This window comes from Ambystoma mexicanum, chromosome 9, assembly GCF_040938575.1.
Source record: "Ambystoma mexicanum isolate Mex_15411 chromosome 9, UKY_AmexF1_1, whole genome shotgun sequence".
Taxonomy (NCBI): domain Eukaryota; kingdom Metazoa; phylum Chordata; class Amphibia; order Caudata; family Ambystomatidae; genus Ambystoma; species Ambystoma mexicanum.
The window spans coordinates 1,340,006,781-1,340,033,236 of NC_090931.1; the positions used below are offsets into that span (position 1 = coordinate 1,340,006,781).

Below are 26,456 nucleotides of genomic sequence, written 5' to 3' on the forward strand. Positions count from 1 at the left end.
AATGAGCGGGGGATGGGGAAGGGGAGACACACGGGGCAGGGGGTGGGGTGAGGGGAGACACGGGGCAGGGGGTGGGGGGAGCGGAGACACGGGGCATGAGCGGGGGAAAGGAGGGAGACACGGGCATGAGCGGGGGTGGGGGAAGGGGAGAGACACGGGGCATGAGCGGGGGGAGGGGCGAGACACGGGGCATGAGCGGGGGTGGGGGTAACAAGGGAGACACGGGGCATGAGCGGGAGGTGGAGGGTAACACAAGGGAGACACGGGGCATGAGCGGGAGGTGGAGGGTAACACAAGGGAGACACGGGGCATGAGCGGGGGTGGGAGGTAACAGGGGAGACACAGGGCATGAGCGGGGGGTGGGGGGAGGGGAGAGACATGGGGCATGAGCGGGGGTGGGGGAAGGAGAGAGACACGGCAGGAGTGGGGGGTGAGGGGAAAGGAGGGAGACAGGGCATGAGCGGGGGGTGGGGGAAGGGGATAGACACGGGGCATGAGCGGGGGTGGGGGAAGGGGAGAGACACACGGGGCATGAGCGTGGGGTGAGGGGAAGGGGGGAGACACGGGGCATGAGCGCGGGGTGGGGGAAGGGGAGATAGACAGGGCATGAGCGGGGTGGGGGAAAGGAAGAGACAGGGCATTAGCGGGGGTGGGGGGGAAGGGGAGAGAGACACGGTGGGGGGGAAGGAGGGAGACAGGGCATGAGCGGGGGGTGGGGTAAGGGGATAGACACGGGGTATGAGCGGGGGGTGGGGGGGTAACACGAGGGAGACACGGGGCATGAGCTGGGGGTGGGGGGGTAACACAAGGGAGACACGGGGCATGAGCGGGGGTGGGTGGGAAGTGGAGAGAGACACGGGGCATGAGCGGGGGGTGGGGGGAACAGTAGGGGGGCATGAGCTGGGGGTGGGGGGGTAACACGGGGCATGAGCGGGGGTGGGTGGGAAGTGGAGAGACACGGGACATGAGCGGGGGGAAGGGGAGAGACACGGGGTGGGGTGGGGGAAGGGGAGAGAGACACGGGGCATGAGCGGGGGGTGGGGGGAAGGGGAGAGACACGGGGCATGAGCAGGGGGAAGTGGAGAGACGGGGCATGAGCGGGGGTGGGGGGAAGGGGTGAGACATGGGGCATGAGCAGGGGGTGGGGGGAGGGGAGAGACACAGGGCATGAGCAGGGGGTGGGGGAAGGGGAGAGACACGGGGAATGAGCGGGGGTGGGGGGGAAGGGGAGAGACGCGGGGCATTTGCAGGGGGTGGGGGAGGGGAGAGACACGGGGCATTAGCGGGGGTGGGGGGAAAGGAGGGAGACACGGGCATGAGCGGTGGGAAGGGGAGAGACGGGGCATGAGCGGGGGGTGGGGAGAGACACGGGGCATGAGCGGGGTGGGGGAAAGGAGGGAGATACGGGGCATGAGCGGGGGTGGGGGAAGGGGAGAGACGCACGGGGCATGAGCGGGGGGTGGGAGGGAAGGGATAGACACACGGGGCGGGGGGTGGGCGGGAAGGGATAGACACACGGGGCGGGGGAGAGACACGGGGCATGAGCGGGGGAAAGGAGGGAGTGGGGCATGAGCGGGGAGTGGGAGAAGGGGAGAGAGACACGGGGCATGAGCGGGGGTGGGGGGAAGGGGAGAGAGACATGGGGCATGAGCGGGGGTGGGGGGAAGGGGAGAGAGACATGGGGCATGAGTGGGGGTGGGGGGAAGGCGAGAGACACGGGGCATGAGCGGGGGTGGGGGGAAGGGGAGAGGGCATGAGCGGGGGGTGGGGGGAAGGGGAGAGGGCATGAGTGGGGGTGGGGGAAGGGGAGAGAGACACGGGGCATGAGCAGGGGGTGGGGGGAACAGTAGGGAGACAGGGCATGAGCGGGGGTAGGGGGAAGGGGAGAGGGACAGGCATGAGCAGGGGGTCGGGGGGAAGGGGAGAGACACGGGGCATGAGCGGGGGGTGGGGGGAAGGGAAGAGACACTGGGCATGAGCAGGGGGTGGAATGGGAGAGACAGGGCATGAGCGGGGGGTGAGGGGGAGGGGAGAGACACGGGACATGAGCGGGGGTGGGGGAAAGGAGGGAGACACGGGCATGAGCGGGGGGAAGGGGAGAGACACGGGGCATGAGCGTGGGGTGGGGGAAGGGGAAACACACGGGGCATGAGCGGGGGTGGGGGGAAGGGGAGAGACACGGGGCTTGAGCGGGGCGGAAGGGGAGGGAGACACGGGGCATGAGCAGGGGAGGGGGGAAAGGAGGGAGACACACGGGCATGAGCGGGGGGTGGGGGAAGGGGAGAGAGACACGGGGCATGAGCGGGGGGTGGGGAAGGGGAGAGAGACACGGGGCATGAGCGGGGGTGGGGGAAGGGGAGAGACATGGGGCATGAGCGGGGGGTGGGGGAAGGGGAGAGAGACACGGGACATGAGCGGGGGAAGGGGGGGAACAGTAGGGAGATACGGGGCATGAGCGGGGGGTGGGGGGAAGGGGAGAGACACGGGGCATGAGCGGGGGTGGGGGAAGGGGAGAGACACGGGGCATGAGCGGAGGGTGGGGGTGAAGGGGAGAGACACATGGGGCATGAGCAGGTGGTGGGGGAAGGGGAGAGAGACACGGGGCATGAGCGGGGGATGGGGGAAGGGGGAGACACGGGGAATGAGCGGGGGATGGGGAAGGGGAGACACACGGGGCAGGGGGTGGGGGGAGGGGAGACACGGGGCAGGGGGTGGGGGAGGGGAGACACGGGGCATGAGCGGGGGAAAGGAGGGAGACACGGGCATGAGCGGGGGTGGGGGAAGGGGAGAGACACGGGGCATGAGCGGGGGGAGGGGCGAGACACGGGGCATGAGCGGGGGTGGGGATAACAAGGGAGACACGGGGCATGAGCGGGAGGTGGAGGGTAACACAAGGGAGACACGGGGCATGAGCGGGGGGTGGGGGGAGAGACATGGGGCATGAGCGGGGGTGGGGGAAGGAGAGAGACACGGCAGGAGTGGGGGGTGAGGGGAAGGGAAGAGACACTGGGCATGAGCAGGGGGTGGAATGGGAGAGACAGGGCATGAGCGGGGGGTGAGGGGGAGGGGAGAGACACGGGACATGAGCGGGGGTGGGGGAAAGGAGGGAGACACGGGCATGAGCGGGGGGAAGGGGAGAGACACGGGGCATGAGCGTGGGGTGGGGGAAGGGGAAACACACGGGGCATGAGCGGGGGTGGGGGGAAGGGGAGAGACACGGGGCTTGAGCGGGGCGGAAGGGGAGGGAGACACGGGGCATGAGCAGGGGAGGGGGGAAAGGAGGGAGACACACGGGCATGAGCGGGGGGTGGGGGAAGGGGAGAGAGACACGGGGCATGAGCGGGGGGTGGGGAAGGGGAGAGAGACACGGGGCATGAGCGGGGGTGGGGGAAGGGGAGAGACATGGGGCATGAGCGGGGGGTGGGGGAAGGGGAGAGAGACACGGGACATGAGCGGGGGAAGGGGGGGAACAGTAGGGAGATACGGGGCATGAGCGGGGGGTGGGGGGAAGGGGAGAGACACGGGGCATGAGCGGGGGTGGGGGAAGGGGAGAGACACGGGGCATGAGCGGAGGGTGGGGGTGAAGGGGAGAGACACATGGGGCATGAGCAGGTGGTGGGGGAAGGGGAGAGAGACACGGGGCATGAGCGGGGGATGGGGGAAGGGGGAGACACGGGGAATGAGCGGGGGATGGGGAAGGGGAGACACACGGGGCAGGGGGTGGGGGGAGGGGAGACACGGGGCAGGGGGTGGGGGAGGGGAGACACGGGGCATGAGCGGGGGAAAGGAGGGAGACACGGGCATGAGCGGGGGTGGGGGAAGGGGAGAGACACGGGGCATGAGCGGGGGGAGGGGCGAGACACGGGGCATGAGCGGGGGTGGGGATAACAAGGGAGACACGGGGCATGAGCGGGAGGTGGAGGGTAACACAAGGGAGACACGGGGCATGAGCGGGGGGTGGGGGGAGAGACATGGGGCATGAGCGGGGGTGGGGGAAGGAGAGAGACACGGCAGGAGTGGGGGGTGAGGGGAAAGGAGGGAGACACAGGGCATGAGCGGGGGTGGGGGAAGGGGATAGACACGGGGCATGAGCGGGGGTGGGGGAAGGGGAGAGACACACGGGGCATGAGCGTGGGGTAGGGGGAAGGGGGGAGACACGGGCATGAGCGCGGGGTGGGGGAAGGGGAGATAGACAGGGCATGAGCGGAGTGGGGGGGAAGGGAAGAGACAGGGCATTAGCGGGGGTGGGGAGGAAGGGGAGAGAGACGGTGGGGGGGAAGGAGGGAGACAGGGCATGAGCGGGGGGTGGGGGAAGGGGAGAGACACGGGGCATGAGCGGGGGGTGGGGGAAGGGGAGAGACACGGGGCACGAGCGGGGGTGGGGGAAGGGGAGAGAGACACGGGGCACGAGCGGGGGGTGGGAGGGTAGGAAGGAGACACGAGACATGAGGGGGGATACGGGAAAGAGAAACGGAGCATGAGCGGGGGGTGGGAGGAACAAGAGAGACACGAGGGCCTGTGCCTCACCGCCTTTTCGTGGCCGACGCAGCCCACATCTACACTGTGCAGGCAGCAGATCTTGCTCCGATAAACAAAGATGGCGGTCGTCTCTGAAAATAGACGCACTGCACGCTTCACGGCAGCCAATAGAAAAGCACGTCAGATGTCCGCGGACATCACGCAAGCTGCTTGCCCAATCAACGTCCTGTCCGCGGAGCGAACAGGGAAGTGTGTCCGCGGAGCGAACAGGGAAGTGTGTCCGCGGAGCGAACAAAGATATCACTAATTTTTTCTGACCTACTTTTTGGTCATTTAAAAAAGAAACTACTGGACAGATTTTCACCAAATTTGCAAAAGCACGCTTTCGGGACCAAGCTGCTGCTCCTGGTCCAAATTTGGTGAAAATCCATCCAGAGGTTTGGGCTGTAGGCACGAGCAAATTTTTTTTCCCATTCAGTCTATGGGGAAAAAAAAGTTTTGGGACCCCCCTATAACTTTGCCCCCCCCCCCCCCCCATCCCCCCCGGACGAATCCTCACCAAACTTTGCAATGTAACACACACACACACACACACACACACTTTCTACTTAGCTGATGCAATTTATCAGTGTTGGGTGGCCCTCTGTTATCCAAATGGCAAAGTGCACCTCTGTGTGCCCTCCCACTTAAACAACAGCGATCATTTTAACAAACAGAACGAGCACAGTTCTATGCAGTTATCTCCACCTTCCACTATTGCAAACATGCGTAATAGTTTCAAGTTACTTCTTTCCACCCCACTACCCTTCACACAGGGCGCAGAGGTTCAAGTGTTACTTCGGTAAGGAGACTTGGCCCAGTCCAGTTAGCAACTATCAACGTCCAGTTGAACAAGCACTACCCTGTACTCCACAGCTTCGTCACACTGACACAACGTAAACACCAACTCTCCCTGCAAGCCTGTCCCGACCAGTATCTTCAAGCCGGCCCAGGGCTCATCGGAACGTTTAAAGTTGTCAATTTTGTATGTATACTCTTATGGTCCTCCAGTGCCCCAAAGAACACAAAGATCTACGATGAGAGGCTTACCTAGTAAGGTAAAAATTCTTGCACAATGTTTTTAGAAATCTTTGTAAAATGAAATTACTGTAGGGCCACAAGCTGGGAGGCTTGTGAGGGGCAGAGCGGCAAGCAACTCTATAAAAGCAACAGAGACAAGTCTCAACTGAGAACTAGCAAGGCTACACAAGAGGTAAGTCCCCTTAGTTTTACAGTACCTTTGGTTTGAAGAAATTGGTTCCAGCTGGCTTCTGTTCCTGTGTAGGTCTGCAGATCATGTTCATGGGACACAGTCGTGGGGACAAGAGGGAGGACATCTGGGGACTCCTGTACTATGAATTGAAGGTCAGCTGCAGCAATGGGCAAACTTCAGGTCCGAGGCACAGTTTCAGCTCCTCGTGACTCTCGCAAACAGCACCACTGCGGTTCTCGGATACCTTTATGGACTTTCTTCCAAGTTGTTCTTCGGATTCCTTCGTCCAGTGGTCGACTCTGCCTTCCAAGCAAAAGCCCTGCCTTTTATGCAGGTTTCTCCCATTCATTTGCAGACTAGCTGGCATTCACAGATTAGGGTGGCTGTCCTCCAAGGAGCCAATCACCTTTGGGTGCATTCCTGTAACCAAGGGGATTAAGAACATGGAGTTTCGGGCAACTCCCTCGCTTCCTGCCCTGCCAGACACGCTGGAACCAAAGGCAGGCTTAACCAGTGAATCCTGCCAAAGACCAAAAGAACAAAGGCACCAAAATGGCTTGGCGCGCAGAGTAAATCTCAAGCAGGACCTTTCCAACAAGAAATGGCGAAAAAAGAAGACCATGGCCATTTTGATAAAATGGGCACCCATGGGTGCTTTAATGGAGCTGCAATTGCAGCCCCGCAGTAGAAACACACATTGGTAGGAAAAAGTAAACCACTGCCACCAGCCATTAATTGTAGAAAGGGTAAAATAAAAACTTTACATGTGAAACTAGACACTAAGTAACCCCTCCAGCACCCTATTTTGAGATTGTGTGTGCTGGGTCTAGAAAGTTACAAAATGTAAGTAAAGCCAATTGCACTTCACTGCTCTTGGAAACAGTAGTTTCACCAAGAGAAGGTATTTACACCTTTGGGAAATCTAAGAGACTTCCCTGTGCCACTGCACTGAAGGTGCTGTGTGTCACAATGTAAAGATGATGCCCATGGAGGTTGTCAGATTCCAAAGTCAAAAAGAAACCGTTCAAACCACAGAAAAATACGAGAGAGGGGGTGGGGTGTCTCACTCTTTCCAGGTTAGGAATTAAAAGTCCTAAAGTCCATCAAAAAGAGCTTGGGGTCTGTAAGGTAGAAGGGAATTAGCACACTTCTGAGAATTCTCCCTAACATCAGGTTATTGCCACAATGCACCAGTATATCACTAGTCCTAGATTTACCGCGGCCTGGCACCATCAAGATATGGACAGCCAGAAACCAACGACTTGCTTCACTATCCTTCCTCATTACGACTTTCCCAACCACAAACCCACCGTAACACTAAGAGAAACTAAGCACTCGCCCTGCCCCAGCCATCCTAGGTCATTAGTACCTCAAATCGCCACCTTCAAATTCACATATATCCTAAACCGACCCTGCCCACTGGTCACACGAAACCTCAGACTAAGGTCTCGACTAGCCACAGGCTGGCAACTGCCGCCAACCACAAAGCAATCGACCACCTGGAAAAATAAACACTTACTCAAGAGCCACCCGTCCCAACACTGGGAGAGTTCATCAATCACCCTTACCAATCGCCCATTGCAACTTGAAGGACACCACCTTTAACCTATCGGCCACTAGGGGTAACCAGATTGATACCACACCGAACTCTACCGATACCACTAATGAATTAAATACCTCTGCCCCAAGTCTCCCAAAGTCCAACAACAACACTTAATTTCTACCAAAACCCACTACATCAGCAGCTTCTATAACCTTAAACACCTCAAGCCAACTAGCTTTGGCACATTCACTAAGCACCGAAATCATGCCACTATAGACCGTGCCAATTTGGAAGTATCTACGATCAAGGGCGCACTTAACGCAAGATCGCTCCAGGCACATGCGCTAGATGTTGCTAACCTTAGCACCACAAACAATTTTGACTGCCTAGCCATCAACAAAACTTGGCTCCACGAAGCAGCTGGCCCAGCACTCTCATTGGCCATCCCCGAAAGTTACACTATCTTCATAAATGACAGGTCTCCAAGGGAGGAGGAGTAGCATTTATTGCGAAGAACCAACTCCTCATAAGAGAAATACCTAACCAATTGTTCCATTCAGGGGAACAACTTTCCATCAGACTGTCATTAACCGTCTTGCTTACCTTGGCCATCCACCTTATATATAGACCCCCAGGTCCAGCACTCGCCTTAGAGGAAGATGTTGCACAACTCCTCTCATTGAACACCAAGCCATGTTCTCAAATCATACCGCTGGGAGATCTAAATCTGGGTCTCAATGACCCTGCCAATGACAATGCCCTTGCCCTAGCCAACACTATTGCAGCGCTAGGCTTCTTTCACCGCATCAATAACCCTACACATATTAAAGGCAGAACTCTGGCTGGCTGGCAGATCTTAACTGCAACACTAAGATCCTCTCAAACACCCCATGTCTATGGTCCGACCATCCCGTCATCTCCTTCATCATCCCGAAGAACACTCTCACAGACACCGCCTCTACCCAAGCACCAGCCGTCCTTACTAGAAATACACACAACATCAAAGCAGAGAAACGACTACCCCTGATGCACCCTATTCCTGAATACATGGACAATTCTAGCAATGAGCTATCTACTATGATAGAGGAAAACCGAAACCCTCCTAGCTGCCATTGACAAAGTAGCTCCAATGAGCATGCGCAAAGCCAAACCACTAGCCCACCTATACTCTTGGTACACCCCAAACCTCAAAACCATGCGCAGTACTATGAACAGCTGAGACGAACTGGAAAAAAATACCCCATTGAATCCAACAAAAAATTTCTTTACTGTTGCTTCCCAAAACTACAAACATGCCATCCTCCAAACCAAAAGCTCCACCTATGAGAGAATGACCAAAGCCAACTCTGGCACTAAGGAGCGGTTCTCTAATTCTACAAGAAATAAAAACACAAGTACCACTGCAAGAATCTTGTCTCAAAGACACGGCCCGGTGCAGTGCAGGTTGAATAGGACACCTGACCAAACCCCTCAAATTCCTAAACACACCCCCAGAATTCCAATACACAATTTGAATTCGCTCAATTCCCAACATCAGAAGTATCGGAAATTATCACAAGTCTCAAACCATCTAGGTGCCAAGGCAACATTTGCCCAGCCTCGCTCATTAAAGACTGCAACTGAATTAACTTTCATGACATCACTAATCAATGCCTCATTTGAAACAAGCACTGTCGCATCTAACCTCAAAGATGCGTGGGTCCTCCCACTGCTCAAGAAACCAACGATAGACCCCGATATTCCCACACACTACTGCCCTATAAGAACAGTGCCTTTCCTCCTCAAAATATTGGACCGTGCAGCTTATCTGCAAATCCAAATCCACCTGGAAACCAACAACCTCCTAGGCCTTCACCAATTAGGCTTCTGGCCAGGACATGGAACGGAATCGGCCCTATTGGATCTAAAAATTCAAATGGATGATATTAAAGACAATGGCAACTTAGTACTCCTCCTGTTACTAGACCTCTCAGCAGCCTTTGATTTAGTCAACCACAATATACTCTGTAACCATCTTGCTTCGATGGCCAACTTCTCAACTAAAGCCATACACTGGATACAGTCCTTCCTAACCGATAGAACTATAAGGGTCTTTGCACCTACCGCAGCAGCAGTGCCAGTCCCAGTCCCAGTCCCAGTCTCCTGGGGAGTTCCACAAGGATCTTGTGTTTCCCCTACACTTTACAATATCTTCAAAATGTGTGCACAGTGCATTGTGAGAAATGTGAAGGTGTCTCCCTAGCTAGTCCCCAGGAATCACTCATACAGGTGGCCAGGACACAGCCATCGCTATTGGATCCAGTTCCTGGGGGTGGACCAGTGAGGGAGGATCATCTGGAGGGGGGGGTCCTTGGGGAGTGGGGACACCGACGGGTGAGGTGCGATATCCCCCTGCTTTCAACACCTTTTCCACATCCTACCACGAAGGATATTCAAAAATAATACCCCCCCCCCACTTTTCCGACACTTTCGCACAACAGTAAAGACAACGGACTAACACCAGAGCTGTTTATCTGACATGGCCCAATACCAGGGTCAAGCAATTGACCAGAACCACACACACCTGATGGCCCTTTCCCTTCCCCTTCCCCACAGGAAAAAAAGGTGGAGCACGAGAGCACAGTACGAGCAAGGCAGACCGCACAATGTGCGAGCTAACAGCACAGCAGTTCAAGAGGAGAAAGATGGCGCAGACCGACAGGGTGACAAGGAGAGAAGCGACCTTTCCCTTTCCGACCAAGGCCTGTAAAACCTCCGCAGGGGGAATTGTAAGTCTGCAAACAATAGCCAGCGTGTGTTGCAGCAGATATCTACGGTACAGGGGACCCTCCTGTGCTGATAACCAAGCTTGGGAGCGACGCAGGTCTCTAGGATACCAACCTTGACTTAAAGAAGAAAGCCAAGCAGCTATCACAGCCGGTGAGTCAAGGGAAGAGCCGATAAGAAACCAAACTGTGTTGAACGATCAATAGCCAACGGCTAATTTGAACTTTTGAAATGCGTAAAGATACAATTGACAAGAGAGGGAGGAAAACCAGCAACAGAGGGGTCCGGCACCACGTGGGTGCTCAGACAGAAAACTCTGGCCGATTACCCGATGGAAGAAACTACCACAACCAGAAGCCCTTGGGAAAAGGCGAGAAGAGGTCAAAGTGGTCATAAGGGGGTCTTGTAAAAATCTTCTGTACCGTCGAAAATCTTTGACCGGCAGAGGGTTGTGAAAGAAAGGGAAATTAATTCTGCATGGGGAAAACTAGTACATAAACTGTTGCTAAAAGTTGGCAAGAGTAAACCCACCGGAGGGAGGCTAATGTCTGAAAGGGGCCCGAGCCCGGAAGAGGGAGATCCGGGGTCGAAAGTTATCATCCGAAGTTCATTGAAAAAGGAACTGTTTAGTCAACTTGTTGAATACGATTTTGTGAAGGGTCTACACCCGGAAAAGTGAGAACCAGGGGGGAAGCCATCACCAGAAGTATACGTGGAACTGAACTTTGTGTGCGTTTGTTGGATACACCAGGCTTCGAAGGCAAGAGACTTTTTATTGAAAAGAGACATCGAAGAACCTGAGAGCTGATACGGAACTGCCGGCTCGTGCTGGGAAAGCTCGAGCGTGTACTCAGGAGATCCACTTTGTCCCACGTTGAAAACGTGGGGAAGGGAGACCCCTGGCAATCACATCCTGACTTATTATTTGTGCCTTATTTTTCATTTGCTGGTCGACGCTTGCTCCCATCTTAAATTTAGGTTAGGCATTTTTCCACCCTACAATAATTTTTCAAGAAACATACTTGAACTGTGATCACTTGTGTCTGTCTTTACTGTTGCCACCATGAATCTCTTAAAGCATGCATATACAAATGAACGGCTAGGACACCTTTTTGTTATAATAGATCTGCTAAACCCCAGGTTCTAACCTAGAGGGGCTTTTCCCTTATGTTACAATGGTACAGTGGTTATTAACTCTAATATCCTAAACTTATTTACCAAAATCATCTCTCTGGCTGTAGATTAACTCTTAGCCTTAACAGTTGTATCTTGGTCTTATAATGCGGGTGTCTTCTTCGTTACGGTAATTCTTATTTAATTAGTAATGTTTTGGAGCATGTCTTTTTAGTCATATTATTCAGGCGTCCCATGTATTTGTTTAATCTTCATCTTACGTTAACTTTCCTTAGGATTTTGTTTAAGTTTTGTTAAGTCATATTAATGATAAATCTTCCTGACCTGGGTCAACCCCAGAACTATTTGCTCGACTGGTAGATTATTTTTCTTTATACCTCAGTGAGTGGGAATCTTTTTCCTCGCTCACAGTCTTTTACTCTTTTTATGGGTGTCATTTTTAAGACTCTCGATATTGTCTTTTAAAAGTTATCCTCTGACAACTGATTGGCAATAAATGCCTATTGTTGCTGGGTTAGCCCGGGGGATCCCCTTTTAATTTTCTCTGGCTAACCTTGTGAGAACTAGAGTTCCCAATGGTAGAAAGAATCTTTAGATCCCTTTTACAATTTATTAGCGCCGAGACCAGCACCTCCACCCCCACACCTTATGTGGAGTGCTGGGGAGATACCGAGTATCCCCTTTCTCATTTTAAAATGTAATATTTATGTTACAAGGACAAACTTGCCTTTAATAGCTGGTGCCAGTAAACCTTTTTCATGAATTCGGTGCACCTTTACCGTGGGCTGTTGGCACAGCCCCGGTAAAGGCACCCATGGATGCTCATTTTACCAAAATGGCCCAGTCTTCTTTTTTTGTGATTTTAGGGTTTCTTGTCCTTTCTTGTTCCTTCTCCTGACATCAAGGGTGGGAAATTCCTTTGTGTGATGTCTATCTCTGGTGGGAATCCTGTGGATTCCCGCCCAGGCTCCAGAATGTCTGAAGGCAGGAAGCGAGGGAGGAGTCCAAAACTCTGCAGCCCTTTGTCTTCCAGCCTGGCTGCGAGAATCCAGTTCAAATTGGAAGGCTGGCATTAATGAAAGGATTGCCAACCCCACTCCCCCGAACCGCCCCCCCGACCCCCCCAAGTCTGAATGTTGCACAGCTGTTCGATTGGCTGGGTTCCTGCATAAAAGTCTGATCTTGGAAGCTAAAGAGGTACCACTGGAACCAAAACCAAAGAGGAAGATTAAGAATTTGTGGCTGAAATGTTTTCCAGCGACCTGAGAACCTGCTGTGTTCCTTCATTCCAATAGACCTGGGGATCCCGAAACAGACAACCTCGACCCAGAGCCTGGTAAGACCCACTAGACTCTAGAAGGCCTGCATTTTGAGCCATCACATGTCGTGCTGCGACCTTGCAGGGCTGCAATACCCTGGGACCTCGAGCCATCTGGCGTGCACAGTCTTCGGAATTCCGAATCTCACTGAAACTTCGTGGGCATCCTGCTGGATCTCCAGAGGCATGATTTAGGTCTGAAAAGTCCCCTCTCCAGAGTGCTGGACCTGGCAAACAACGAGAATCCAACAAGCGATCTTCCATCTTCTTCTGTGCTCCTGGACAGGCGCTCAATCCACAGAGCCGCATCCAGCCATGAGGAAACTCTTGCCTGGAGCCTTCTCCTGTGACCTCTGCTGCAGATGTCCTTCCAAAGTCTTGTCTTTCGTCTTCTTGATAAAGGAATCCATCAACCGGGTTTTTGGCTGCAGATCTTGAAATCTTCCTGCTGCAACTCTTCTTCTGTTATGTCATGTTTATGCTTATAACGCCCCGGAGGCATCAGGGTGCACGCATAACACTAGAGAAGAACCGCAAACACAGATAAGAACACAAGTACCCAAAGGGCTACACAAAATGAGAGTGTTCGTGCAGGAACCAAACAATGGGTGGAGGCGGGTTTTCTATTTCAATAAAAGGGTCTTGAGCCTATTTCGGAAGGTTATAAGGCTCTTCTCGATGCGCATCTCGGCTCGGAGGTCATTCCAAGCAAGGGACGCTATGACCGGAAAAGAGCGACCTATGCCCCGGCTTCTCTTTATCCTTGGGCAGCCAAGACAATTGGTGTTTGATCTGGTTAGTCTACCCTGTATTTGACTAATAAGGCAATTCTTCAGATAAGTTGGGGCGAGCCCATAAAGGCGTTCATGTGTCAGGGTCAGAATCTTGAAGGTAATCCTCGAAGCAACAGGTAGCCCGTGAAGTTCCCTCCTGGCCGAGGCTATGTGCTCCCATTTAGAGAAGCCTTTTATAATACGGACCGCATTGTTTTGAAAAACATGGAGTTTCTGTATGCAGTTTTTGCTGGCTCCCCTAAGCAAGGCATTACAATCAATGTGGGGCATTATTCTGGCTCTGACCAAGGTCTTGCAGTTTTTACTGGTAAAATATGGTTTAACCAACCTAAGAATCCTTAGGGGGTACTGGGATCCACTATCACTCCCAAAGTCTTGACCTGGTCTAAGGCCCTAATGGAATTGCAATCAATGTTAAATTCTGCATATCCCAGCCCCAATTTCGATCCCGCTTGGGAAGATCCAAAAACCAACATCTCAGTCTTTCCGCTATTGAGGCATAGCCAGTGTTGAGTCATCGAATCCTTGATTTTCGATAGATATTCTGTAAGGTTTGAATCTTCACTGTAGTTTCCACTCAGTTCTACCAACAACTGAGTGTCGTCAGCAGTGTTATTAAATTTCACCCCTGCTTTATCCAAGCTATTGCACAGAGGGCGTACATAGATATTAAAGAATGGAGGGGATACAGAAGCTCCCTGTGGCACTCGGCACGTGGACAGTAATTGCCCTGAGAAAGCTTGGCCCCAACACACTCTTGACATTCTATCTGACAGGAAGGACTTCAACCATTTCACGGCTGATGGAGAGCAATGACCTACTGAGGACAGTGCGGATAAACGTTTCTTGTGGTCCAGGAGGTCAAAAGCCGCAGATAGGTCGAGAAGCATCAATATTCCTGCCTTGCTCTTGTCCATACAATTCATCATCTGGCTCTAAAGATCAAGTAGCGTGCTTTCCGTGTCATAGTGCTCTCTGAAGCCAGATTGTTTGGAGTGAAGGATATTGGCCTCTTCGAGATATTTTTGTAGCTACAGAGTAGCTAATCGACTCACGACTTTCAAGAGGAAGGTCACATTCGTAATAGGTCTGTCTGTAGTTATTAAAATGTTTGGGGTCTAAACCTGCCTTCTTCAATAATGGGGATACTACAGCTTTCTTAACCTCTTTAGGAATCATGCAGTGTCGGAAAGTGTTAGGGAGAATTCTCATTTTATGGCTAATTACCCTTACCTATAGAGTCCTCCAGCAGCTTTGCTGGATTTGAAGGTTTTTTTTTTCTTCTCCTGCTAAGAGTGAGACTCTTTCCCACTCTTAGGCATTTTTGCTATGTGTGTTCTAGGCTATTTTTGTGTTTAATGTCTATGGGATTTTCTGAAACCCATAGGAACAATCTTTATTCACATGTGTTACACAGCACCCTCAGTGCAGCGACACAGTGGTGTCGTAGTGACCCCGAAACAGACTCCATAACCTGGGACTGACTACTGTCTCCCAGGGCATGTAAAGTCCCAATTGACTTTACTAGTCAAATTCTATGAACTAAACCAGTACAACCCATCTTACTATGGAGGTACTAGAAAGGGTTAATAGTTTTTCCCTCATGTTCATTTTCGAGAGGGTACCGTACAGTCCCTCTCTCAAAAGTTTCTGGCTGGTGGCAGTGGTTACTACCATAAATATTCGACCGCAAATATTTCCCTATGGGATTTCCCCATTGTTCGAGGCTACCACTTTTTCTGACAGCCTCTAACATACCGCCTGTGCATTTTAATATTAACTTGACTCCGGTAGGTTTTATTTGCAGAACTTTAATATAACTTATTTCTCGTGTCTTTCTCTAAACTCCTAACCCAGGTCGGGGATCCTTTGTTCGTCCTTTTGGCGGGCTTCTGCCAAGAAGCCCTTCTTTCTGCGCCACTAAGTCTGGGGTGGGTCCATTGTGTGGGAGGGGGAGTAGGACCCCTGGACAGGGTTGCCTCCGCAACCCATGTCGCACTCTATCCTGATGGGCTGGAGGGTCTCCCGCCAAGATGAGCACTCCAATGTGTGAGTGACAGCTAGGCTGTATGAATGGGGATCTTTTTGCATAAAAGCAGGGTCCTGAGGACTGGAAGAGCAAGACGTCGCCACTGGAACTAAGAAGCCGAAGAGGAGAGAAGCCAAAGACATCTGCAACGACTGAACCACCGGCGAAGCCCTGCTGCAGCGTCTCACCACTTTTCTCCACACGACGAGAGAAGGTCTTCATCTGCAAGAGCCTCCTTCCCTTGAGCTGGTGGGGCCAACCAGTTTGCCAATTGCCTTCCGGGACCTGCTTTGGTCAAATCTCCCGTACCCTGTACTCGGAGGCTGGATAGCCAGGCACCAGTCCACCCGGACCGCGATTTAAAGGAGCGTACCTTTTATTCATCCGGCAGCACCCCGGCTGGTTTCATCCCTGGGTAGTGCAGTAACTCGAACCTTTCTACACAACAAGAGCCTCTCTTCCTCTGCTGGATCACCCGAACTGCAGGAACTACCACCACCACAGGAGCCACTTCTTCATTTAAAAGGTTCATTGTTCCGCCAGGCTGCCCTTTCTTCGCAGTAGCACTAAAGGTGTTTTAAATCCTTTACCTACCTGTTGGGTTGGCCGCCCCTCTCTCTTAACATTGTTTATCAACTTCTGCATCCACCTTTTCAAAATTGTTAACCAAAGACTTGACTGCAGATACAAGAACATTTTGCTCCTGGGCCCTTGCCCTGTACCACTGACTGGCACAGGCCTACTGACTCTGGCTACATTTGTTAGAACTGCCTTCTTTAGATTGATTCTCAACTACAACTGTGTTGGTGCACCTACTTCTTATAACTACTCTTCCCTTCCCCTTTCTAAACCTTGTGAAATGCCATTTTGCTCAGTTTTAATTTAAGTATTGCCTATACTGAGGCACTGTCTTGCTTAAACTGGTTCACAAACGTATGGGAAGTGTTGCTAAGGTGTGTAAGAAACTATTTCTATATTACTTGTGCTTTCCCTCCCTTGTGAGGAATTGGTAGACTATCACTTGTGTGTGGTTTTCACTGTGCCGTTTTGCTCAGTTTTCACTTGGTCTACAATTTAACTTGGGAGTGTGTATATTTTTCCTTTGACTCAATGTAACTTGCTTGATGACTGTGATAAATGTGTTTTACTAGAAGTGTATAAAAAAAAAGATATATCTACTGTTTAATACAAAGCTTTGGTCAGTGTTTCCTTGTGCCATAGTTGGTTTTCTCTCAGCTTATTAAATTAAAACAGGAAAAACGATTAACAGAGCGTAAATGTAACAAAGCCCAGACGGATGAATATAAAACTCTCTGGAAAAATATTGAACAGGAGTATAGGGAAAACATTTGTACTGCTAAAAAAACCAATAAATGCTTATCTAGTATGGAACACATGTCAGATCTTGATCCGCCAGACTTGCTGGCTGTAAAATATGACTGCCATGAGCGATATATTGGGCAGGATTTCATTTTAAAGGTGAAGCAGTCCTCACAGGTTGTGGATGCCTGGAAGAAATGAATTTCCTCGCTAGCAATAAGTGCTACGCCACCTCCAGTACCGGTTTCACTATATTGCCCAAAAAAGGAGAAACTTCTGGGTGTGGCTGCCTCAATGATGGGGCCACTGGTATCCTTAAGACAAGTTTCAGTTAAGGCTTGAATGTCTATCATTATCCAGGATAAAATCATGGATATCAAAAGCTGATTTCTCCAGTTGCCTAGTGTTCAATAGAGCAGCCGTAAAAACGTGCCTGTTAAGCAATATAGGTTACATCGAAATCCACTTGTGTTTTGGCGAACAAGGGTCTTCTAATAGTATCATGGGAGTATCGCGCAACGGCTCATCAGTGGGGGCAGAGTAAGTATCTGTTTACCCACTTGACTCTCCACTAACATCCCGTCATTGTTAAGTATAGCTTCTTTCATTGAATAAAGAGGTTATTTATTTTGTCTTTATTTGGTTCTCTCAGAAAATAGTGTAAAAACCAAGAAGCAGATAGGGCTTAAAGTAATATAGGAAGAGGTCAAGATGTTTCCTGCAGCGTCTGGAAACCTTTAGATGGTATTCTACGAATAATATATGGAAGGCAGAGTGTACCATGGCAGGGAAACAAGTTATAAGTTCCTCTCCTTGCAGCAGCAGGAGACAATAGTGCAATTAACACTCAAGTCCAGAGAAGAAAGTCATCCGTCAACCGGCAGCAATGTCAGCATGAATTAGCACAGACTGGCTAGACCAGGCTTGTCCAACCTTTCTGAATGTGGGGCCGAAGCATTAACTTTTTGTCACCCAGTGGGCCGGCGAGCCAAAAGTCAACAACCTGACCCAAAGCAGTATATTAAAAAGCGATATTGTGTGACCTTTGACACAATAGCATCACAGGCAGCGATAGCCATGCAGTCCCAAAGATAGCTTTTGGTGTCATGGGCAGTGATCAAAGGTTAGTTGCTTGTGATTTCTTTCATTGTCTATGTGTTAATATTTTTCTGAAATAGTGGGGGCGACCGAGCGTGGCGAGGGAGCTATAAGGTTCTAGGGAGGGTTTGGGGTGGTCCCCTCCACCCCCCAAGAATTTTTTCAAATATGAGGTTGAAATGGTGCATTTTACAGCAGAAAAGGTGACCAAAAAGCCATAACTTTACAATCAGTTCTAAAGGGGAACATGAAAATTCCAGGTCACCAACAGCAGAAAAGAACATTTTACAACACATTTTAATGATCAATGTGTCCACAGTGTAAGACAGCACTGTCACTGATGTAACACATTGTCATGCTGGTTGTACCCAAAATATGCCTCTGTAGAAACATGTCTATGCTGGCTGTTCCCAATTTAGGCCAGCATTGTCCTGTACAAAGCATGATTGATGCTGCCTGAGCATTTGTAGTGTGCCCAATACATATGGTAGCGTATCTCTGTAATACACATTACTTCTGTGGTGATGAAAGAAGCATAATTAAATTCAACAGATAAAATGTGGAAAAGCGATCACCCAAAGGTGAACCTAATTGAAGAAACGCAATGTAGCACAATCTTAAAGTATGCAACCTAGCAGGCCTAGTGCACACTTTACCTTTTCTTTCACCAATAAATCGGGGGGAGAGCGCGAACGCAGTCCCACACTACCAGAAATAATGCAGTTGTGTATCCCGCATTTGGGAACATAGCAGGGGTCAGCAAATCCGATGTGCAATGAGTAAGCCTCACCCTGGGAGATCTGCCCTTGAGATCAGATTCTCCCCTGCCAGCTAAGTATGAGTTGCATGCAAGAGGGCAGGAGTTGGGTCAGTTCTGGGAAGCCCCGCTAAGCGAGTGAGAAGGCAGGCCCTGACCCAGCCCCAACCCCCCCACCCCCTGGAAGCTCCGAGCGTCTGCAGAGCTGCCTGTCGCACGTGTTGGGGGAAGCTCCAGCAGGCAGAGCCCAGCAGAAGAGCAAATTGTAGCGCAGTTCCTTTCTCTCATCAGGCCCTGCTCGGCCCAAGATTTGTATAAATAGCAGGATGTCTCGAGCAGGCCTGTTGCAGTCTGCCCACTGGCCTGTCGACCCCACACGGGCCCATGGACTTCCTGAGCGGAGCTGCTCAGCGCTGGCCTCATTGACACCATCATAATCATTCTGGACCTCGACGCTCCACCACCCCTGAATCTCAGAGTTCTGCTCAATGACAATGCTGAAGCTTTGACATCTTTGCCGTAACCATATGCCGTGTTGTGTCAGCCGAGCCTGCACAGCGCCAAAGGCAAGTATTCCGTTGTCCGGGCCCAGTGGTCACGGAGTCTTCCAGTGCCATCCACTTGGCACAGCCTACTGTTCCCAGCGTTTTCTACCCGAAAATCAGCACCACTGCCAAACAGAAGTGCATCATTGGGGCCCATTGCTGCTGCTCTCCGACTTGACCCCAGCCCAGCGCAAAGGCACCCATGCTTCTGATCTGATGTTGAAAAGCCTGGCTCTGCTGAGATCCGAAAGACAAGAACTAAGGTATTTTGGGAACATAGTACTATTGTTTTTTGTGTTGCAACTGTATCAGCTCACACCTCTCCTGAAGGGTATAGGCTGCCCTCAGACTGCACTACCAAAAGAGTGAAAATAAGTTATACCTGTTGGGCTTGCCCGTTTCACTTATGATTGGGATCACTGCTGCATGGATATTAAGCGCGTTATAAATAACCTATCAGATCATAGATCACAGATCAAAATCATAAGCAACTTCCAGAAACCTTGGCAGGGAGTCCACTGAGACCCATTTGCAGGTTGCAGTGTGTTATTGGGGCACTACTAGGGTAACATTGTGCTGTACATGTGGTATTCACCATGCTTTGATACCCCACTGGCCACATCTATAATGTCCAATGTACTTGGTATAATGCATGGACATTTTCATCAATCCGCACTGTGCTTAGAGGTAAACGTAACTGAGATCCCACTGTTCTTTGTCTCGAGACGAGGAAAAGAAGCACTGCAAAGGTTAAGTTTCTAGGCTGATAAAGGTTGATCTTCGGTGACATTCGCAATTCAAAAGAACGATTTTTGGGGCAGACAGGCTGTGTCGCCGCAAACCCTGCTAAACATATGTCCAGAGATGACAAACCTTGAAAGTAACTCCGCACAATGGCCCTCTGAGCAGCGGCCCACGGCTAATCGGGGGTTCAGGAATCCGCTGTGCTGCCCACGCCGAGAGGAACTCCCGCACAGCACCTGTCCACATAATCCTTCGCCTGGGCCAGCACTCTCTTCTCCTCACCTCGCCACCTCCTCCCTTCATCTCGGCTCGCCTTTTGACCCTCGGAGCACCATGCAAGAGAGGAACGGGCATGTCTGGGCTGGAGCCCGTTCCTCTCTTGCATGGTGGGTCCTACTTGCCTGAAATGGGATATTTAAATGCAAAGTAATTGCTACTATATTAATCCCATTGTTCATAGTTTGTGGGAGTACTGGGCAATTGTATGGACCCGCGCTCACTGAAAATGAATGGTATTCCCGGGGTAACCCTCACTATGCCGATACAAATTAGTCTCTCCTTCCTCCATCATCAAGTCCCAAGATCTTCGTGACAAATTTATTTCTGCAATGTTTGTCGGATATCGACAAACATTGCATAAATTAACGCTTCGTGGCTGAGGACTGTAACTACCTCTGTTGACCCCATGGGATCACCAGAGGAAGTTACAGTTTTGCGCACAGGCACATTTAAAAAAAATAAAAAAACAAAAAACTATTTTTTTTTTTTACTCAAGAGTTGTCCAACATACGGCCTCACGGGCCACATAAAATGGCTTGGCGGGCCGCATTGTGGCCCGCGGGCCGTATGTTGGACAACCTTGGGCTAGACCCTGACGCTCCGGCGCTGATGTACCGGATAGTGGCCTAAATAAGCTTGCAAACTACAATCCTGATTGGAGTTGTAGTTTTTGGCATATTTAGCGTTTTCAGAAGACTCGAAACACGATTTCACAGATACATGGCGCAAGAATCAGTAAAATGGGCACTAAGTGCCAAGTAAGGTGCAGGTGCAGAGACACAAAATTAATGCAAGTTTATGATGCAGTTAAAGTAAAAACACACAAGGTGGCAAAAAAGTTTTAAAAGTAAGTAATTCAGCTAAAATACAGATGGCTAAAGCAATTCTAAAAATAGATTAAAAAGTGAATAATGCTAAAACACGGAAAAGTACAGTTAGAGCTGGGAACTAATTTATCCTGACACGATCAACATGGCTGAATAAGCTTATAATAGGGGCAGTAGCAGCAAGGAGGTGAGCTGATAGAGGCACCAATTGATAGAAACTGTGAGATACTGTGTTGACTAGGGTATTTTACCCACCTTAAGCCTTTGTGATTTCTGTATAGCTTTGTGGAGTTTTCTGTGATTGGAAGGCCACTCATCCAGTTCAATCAAGCCCACTGCGGAATCCTATTAGGGTGTCTTCTCTGATGTCCCTGGACCATAAACTAACTTTAAAGTGAAATACTTATTTGTTTGAAAAGTCTTCCTCTGGAACTCTGACTTTGCCTGCAACTGAACCCTATCTCAACCTGCCTACAGCTGGCACCTAGACCACCTGGGTTCCTCTATTGCCTCTGAGTGAACTCATGCTATAGAATCAGGGATGGACCGGATAAGAAAAGGATAACAAGTGCTCAAACGTTACATACTTGTAAAAGAAGTTGTTTGGTAATTGTAACTCAGAGTGCATAGTTACCAAAGTTCTTACCTTGAATGTGTGTTGCACTATTCTGAAAAGCATATCTAAAGGTTAAGTTACTCACCTGTGAATTGGTTGTGCCTCTTCTCCAAAAGTAATGCTGTTGATTTCACTTTACGATTCCTGTTAGGATAGATGTAGGAGTGCCCCCAATTGGGTCTTGCTTCCCCCGACTTGCTGTTGGCCTGTCCAGAATAAGTCTGCATAAGGTTATACTCACCTTTAAGTTGCAGATAGCCACTTTAAAACGTTTATAGGTTTTATTTACCTTGTGTTAGCTGTGCGCCACCCTAAAACAAGTTAAGGGTTATTGCTTAACTCAATCTGTGTCGCACTGATCTGACAAGCAACTGTAATAGTAGATTACAACGTTAGGTGTTACCTGCCTAGAATAGCTGTGTGCCATTCCTGAAAAGTGTTCCTTTAGGTGTAGTGGTCCTTGGGTTGCCTGGAGCATCCACAATTAGTATAAAGAGTTTTTGCCTATCTTAGACCGCGTTCCACCGTGCTGAAAAGCAACTGCATTTGTATGTATATTACACCAAAAAGGTCTTACTCAACTAGTATAACTGTGTTCTCACAAAAGTAGTAGAGGTATATACTGTTCTTGAATCTGTGTTACACTACTCAGAAAAGTATATTTGCAAGTTGGTTGACTATGATTTTCTTGTTGAGTGTCACTGCATAACTGACAGTGTTCTACTACCCTTGTACTACTTTAAAGTAATGTGAAAGTAACTTATGGTTTTACTCCCCAAGAAGGAACAAGTTACTTACCTGTAACTGTTGTTCTCCAGCATGGGTCTGGCATGGATTCACATGCTCATGAATATTCCCCGTCGTCAGGCCGGGAATCCTCGGTATAGAAAAAATCAGTATCAGTTTCGTTTCTGATCTGTCTTTCTCAGTAGTAACCAATCACTGGTCTCTGGGTCATACTGCCCCCAGCCAATGACTGCCCTCTCCCTAAGCCCCGCCCCTGGCAGCCATCCTCAGATTTGGTAGCACGTGAAGTGGCAGTATGAACAAGTGAAGAGCCGCAGAGTGGTAGAAGGGAGGGTTCGCATGTGAATCCATGCCAGACCCATGCTGGAGAACAGTTACAGGTAAGTAACTTGTTCCTTCTCCAGCATGGGGTCTGGCATGGATTCACATGCTCATGAATATAAGAATACATAGCAGTATACACATGCACAACCACGGGAGGTGGCACAAGGCTCAATATCAAGCAATACAACAACTCAACATTAAGCAACTCTTACCTCCTCACCAGGCTCACCTTAGGCGAACAGGTTGCGCAGCACTGCCTGGCCGACTCTGGACTCCTCCCTGGTATCCCGGTCGACGCAGTAGAATCTCGTGAAGGTGTGCGTCGACCTCCACGTGGCAGCCCTGCAGATGTCGAGCAGGGGCACACCAGACAGGAACGCCGTAGTAGCAGCAATCGCTCTGGTCGAATGGGCCCTCAGACGGCCTGGCAACGGTCGGTTTGCCAACCGGTGACAGTGCATGATGCAGCCGGAGAGCCATCTGGAAATGGAAGTCTTCGAGAGAGCCTTCCCTTGATTCACAGGTCCAAAGTTCACAAACAGCTGTGATGTCTTCCGAAAACTCTTCGTGCGGTCCACGTAGAACTTCAGCGCTCTAGCTACATCCAGCGAGTGCAGAGTCCTCTCAGCCGGCGACGAAGGTGACGGGAAGAAAACTGGTAACACCAAGGGCTCGTTGAGGTGGAAGTCCAACGGCACCTTGGGCATGAAAGAGGGGTGCGTCCTCAGCACCACCCTCATGTCGTGAAAAGTCAAGTATGGAGGCTTGCAAGACATGGCCTGGATCTCTACCACTCGTCGTGCAGAGGTGATGGCCACGAGGAATGCGGTCTTCCACGACAGAAACTTCAACGGCACTGAATGCATAGGCTCGAATGGGGCCCCCATGAGCCTAGTTAGCAACACGTTGAGCTCCCACGCCGGGGCAGGGGCCTTCACGGGCGGGAATGATCGGAACAGTCCTTTCATAAATTCCTTCACCAGACGATGAGACCACAAGGACGCCCGTCCTGTAGTTCTGGTGTAACGTGAGACGGCAGCCAGATGTACCTTGATGGAAGCGTGAGATAGGCCAGCCTTGGCCAAAGACAGTAGGTACGGCAATACTTGAGGGGCCGTAATCCACAGAGGGTTAATCTTCTGTGCACGGCACCAGACAGAGAACCTCTTCCATTTGTGTCCGTAGCACTTAAGAGTTGAGGATGCCCTGGCCTTTGCAAGAACCTCTCTGCAGTCGGCCGGGATGTCGTATCCTCCAAACTCTAGTGCTGCAGGAGCCAGGCCTGCAAGTTCAGCGACTCAGGTTCGTGATGAAGAATGGCGCCTCCTTCTCTGGAGAGACGATCCGCGTCCGTCGGCAGCTTGACTGGTGTGGACGCTGACAAGTCCAGAAGGTCCGGGAACTAGATCTGCCTCGGCCACACCGGTGCAACGAGGATCATCCTGCACCGGGACCTCTTGAGCTGGTTGACGAGCCGGAGCAGCAACGGCGGGAATGCATAAAGGAACAGGCCGTCCCAGGGGAACGAGAAAGCATCGGCCATGCTCCTCGGTTGGGGAAACCTGCTGGCGAACCTCCAGCACTTGGAGTTTGCCGCCGTCGCGAAGAGATCGATCTGGGGTTCGCCCCATCGTCGGAAGAGTCGGTCCACTTGATCCTGGCGCAGTTTCCACTCGTGGCACGAGCGCAGCTCCCTGCTGAGTGAGTCGGTGATGGCGTTTTTTATCCCTGCCAGATGAAAAGGTACCAGAAACATCCCTTGGGCGACGGCCCAATGCCACAGATTCTGGGCTTCCTTGGATAGGGCAGGGGATCTGGTTCCGCCCTGCTTCCGAATGTAAAACATCGTGGTGGTGTTGTCGGTGAAGATCCTCACCACCTTGCCCTTGAGGGACGCAAGGAAGGACCTGAGGGCCCAGAACACTGCACGGAGCTCCAAGATGTTGATGTGGAGAGTCTTCTCCTCCGAGCACCAAAGGCCTCTCGCGTGGAGACCCCCGGTGTGCGCACCCCAACCTTCCAGGGAGGCATCCGTCGTCACCGTCACCTGGTGGGCCGGGGCTAGGAAACCTGTTCCCGCTGCCAGATGAGCGCAGACACTCCACCATCGTATCGCCTGACGGAACGCTTCGTCGAGCGGGATCCTGTCCTCGAAGCTGCCCGTCGTCTGGATCCAGTGGGCGTCGAGGAATTGTTGCAAGGGCCGCATCCGAACTCTGCAGTGGGGCACCAGATAAATGCAGGACGACATCATTCCGAGGAGGGACTTGATAGACCTCACTCTGGCCACGTCCGTGGCCAGTAGACGTTGCACCTTTCCTAGGATGGTCCTTATCCTTTCCTCCGACGGAGAGGCCTGCCGCGCCACTGTCTAGCTGTGCTCCCAGAAACAGGGCGACTTGCGACGGGACCAGGTGGGATTTCGGAAAGTTGATGGAGAACCCCAGGTCCGTGAGCAGCTGGACGGACTTCGCAGTGTGTTCCACGGCGAGCTCCCTTGTCCTTGCCCATATGAGCCAGTCGTCCAGGTAGGGGTAGACGTGGATCCCCTGCAGGCGTGGCCGCGCCGCCACCGGTGCTAGGCACTTGGTGAACACCCTGGGCGCCGATTTTAATCCGAACGGGACGGCCTTGAACTGGTAGTGCCGCCCTTTGACCACGAACCTGAGGGACTTTCGGTGTCTTTTTAGAATGGGGATGTGGAAGTACGCATCCTCCAAGTCAGACGACGACAGGAAATCGCCCTCCTCCAGCTGTCCCAGCACGTGCTGGAGGGTGACCATCCGGAACTTCTGTGCCTTGATGTATTTGTTTAGTCGTCGCAGGTCCAGGATGGGACGCCATCCTCCCGTCTTCTTCTTCACGAGGAAGTATCTTGAGTAAACTCCGGAGCCCCGAAGCCTCTTCGGGACGAGCTCGATGGCACCTTTCCTGAGCATCGCCCGTACTTCCAACAGCAGTTGAGGGACGTGATTTTCCTTCCTGGCCACGGGAGGAATGCGGGGGCACCTCTTCTGGAACTCGAGGGCGTGCCCCAGGGCCAGGGCATCCAGCACCCAACGGTCGGTGGAGATGGACTCCCACACGCCGACGAACTTCGTCAGCCGGCCTCCCACCGGGGTGCTTCGGCGGGGGCCCGACCCAACGGACGGTTCAATCTTGCTTGGAGGCCGCTTGCCTCCTTGACCACCTTGGCGACGATGGCGGGATCCACCTGACTTGCCGCGTCCCCTGTAGGCCTCCTGCGACAAAGACCTTGCCGCTTGACGGTAAGTAGAGGAGCTGCTGCCGGCTCCCTTGGAGGCACCCGGTCTGCCTCCGGAGCTCCGAAAGGACGGCCGTCGCTGTTGGAGCACACCCAGTGCACGGGCCGTCTCCGTGTCCGTCTTGATCGCCTGAAGGGATTCTCCAACCGCCTTGCCAAAAAGGTTGTTTCCATCGAAGGGCATGCCCAAAACCTTGGTCTGAACTTCCTGGCGGAAATTCGTCGCCTTGAGCCATCCTCGTCGTCTCAGGCAAACGCCGTTGCCCAACTGACGGAAACCGGTGTCGGCGATGTCCGTAGCCACCGTAATGGCGTGGTCCGAGGCAATCTCACCTTCCTGCAAGATTTCCAGGGCCTCAGCCCTCTTGGCATCCAGAAGGAAGTCCAACAGAGGGGCGATCTTGAACCACAATTCCCTGTCGTAGCAGGCGACGATGGCCAGGGCGTTGGCTTCCTTGATGGTCGTCGCTGCAGATGAGATGACCCGTCGTCCCATCGCATCCAGCTTCCTACCCTCGCTGTCCGGAGGGGAGGTTGAAGTCGAGGCCGATGCGCCCCCCCCCCCCTGCTTTCTTTTTGACCGCCGCCGAAACGACCGAGTCCGGCATAGGTTGTGCCC

General features: G+C 51.8%; 1 protein-coding gene and 1 non-coding gene across 3 annotated transcripts in view; both read right to left on the reverse strand.

Moving 5' to 3' along the window:
* EPB41L5 (erythrocyte membrane protein band 4.1 like 5) overlaps positions 1–26,456 on the reverse strand; it is a 1,765,041-nt gene that overhangs the window by 888,924 nt on the left and 849,661 nt on the right. The gene's annotated exons all lie outside the window — the stretch shown is intronic.
* LOC138490629 (U1 spliceosomal RNA) lies at positions 18,411–18,572 on the reverse strand. The gene has a single exon (XR_011275565.1). It is a non-coding gene; the product is annotated as a U1 spliceosomal RNA (small nuclear RNA).